The 1583-nt window shown below is 45.3% G+C and overlaps 1 pseudogene; it reads right to left on the bottom strand.

Moving 5' to 3' along the window:
• LOC147957224 (uncharacterized) lies at window positions 1–717 on the bottom strand (annotated as a pseudogene).
• Window positions 718–1583: the final 866 nt, after the last annotated feature.

Genomic DNA, 1583 nt, shown 5'->3' with positions numbered 1-1583 from the left:
TATATAATTTCTCGCAAATAAGAACAAACATTAACTTAATTATCATCATATTGTGCTAGCAAGGCATAGTTGAGATTGACCAACATGACCAGCTCAGCATTTTCATTGACCAAAGCCTCCGCCCCTGGCATATCTCTGTCAAGTTCAGAACCGCAGTTCTCGACAGGGATCATCACCCTTTCCACACAACGAGGTAGCTCAAAGGACGGTAGCCCGCTGTTGTCTCCGTGGTAGTCTCTGATCATGGCATCACATATGTTTAGGACTCTCACCATGCCATCATAGTCCAACTTGCAAAAACTAAGGGCGCGCATCGTCACTGTGCCCTTCTTGGCATTTTGTAGCATTTTATCAACCTTTCTGCGAGCAGGAGTGATGCAGCCTTTAAGGATGTCCGACGAGTACCGGGCTATTGAGGTCCTTAGCCTCGAAGCTCCGATTGTCTGACGGGAGGGTCGACAAGCAGAATTCCTACGTGACATTGTCTGGGTTGAGGCTGTAGCTCGAGGCGTTCTTGCATGCTTCCACCATGAGGTTGGTCTCCTTTGGTTTGCCACCGCCAAAGTCATTGGCTTGAGCAGCGACGACCATAGAAAGAAGCATGCAAACGATGGCGTACAAGACAACGGTGCTTGTCGACCTCGTTGCCATTATGGCAAGGTTACCTAGAAGTTTCTAATTGTGTTGAAGCCAAAAGAGGGGAGTTAAATGGATATAGAAAAATGTGTATGACACAGATGGATAGATGTTGGTTTACATTAGGCTGAGATTTATTTATAGTGCGTTCATCAGGTTGTCACTAATGCACTATACTCATTCTAGATATCCTAGTATTAATGCTTATGGATCTGCATATTAGTTTTCAATCAATGCAAATATATATTTATATGTATTACTGCTCATTTTGGACCCCCTAGTATTTATGCCCTCTCTATTTGCAGATACGTCAATTTTTATTTTATATTGTCACACGTTTCCTATATACCTAGCTAAGAGATTCATCCCCACTATAGGATTTATCTCAACATGCAGCGCATGCACGTCATCACAAGTCCCATCTTAGTGATTCTGTTGCAGCATCATCATATTCTCCCCCTGCCGGCCCGCACGATGAAGGAGGAGTCGCTGGCTTTATGTCGGTGTCAAAATCGACGGATCTCGGGTAGGGGGTTCTGAACTGTGCGTCTAAGTCGATGGTAACAGGAGATTGGGGACACGATGTTTACCCAGGTTCGGGCCCTCTTGATGGAGGTAATACCCTACTTCCTGCTTGATTGATCTTGATAAATATGAGGATTACAATAGTTGACCTACCACGAGATCGTAATGGCTAAACCCTAAATGTCTAGCCCGTATGTTTGTGATTGCCTCTACGAACTAAACCCTCCGGTTTATATAGAGACCGGAGGGGTCTAGGGTTGTACAGAGTCGGTTTACAAGGGAAGGAATCTACATATCCGAACGTCAAGCTTGCCATCCACGCAAAGGAGAGTCCCATCCGGACATGGGAAGAAGTCTTATGTCTTGTATCTTCATAGCCCATTAGTCCGGCCCATGTTACATAGTCCGGACGTCCGAGGACC

This window comes from Triticum urartu, chromosome 7A (assembly GCF_056163025.1).
Source record: "Triticum urartu cultivar PI428250 chromosome 7A, HENAU_Tu73, whole genome shotgun sequence".
In the NCBI taxonomy this organism is placed as follows: domain Eukaryota; kingdom Viridiplantae; phylum Streptophyta; class Magnoliopsida; order Poales; family Poaceae; genus Triticum; species Triticum urartu.
This window is presented reverse-complemented; position numbering and strand designations above follow the sequence as displayed.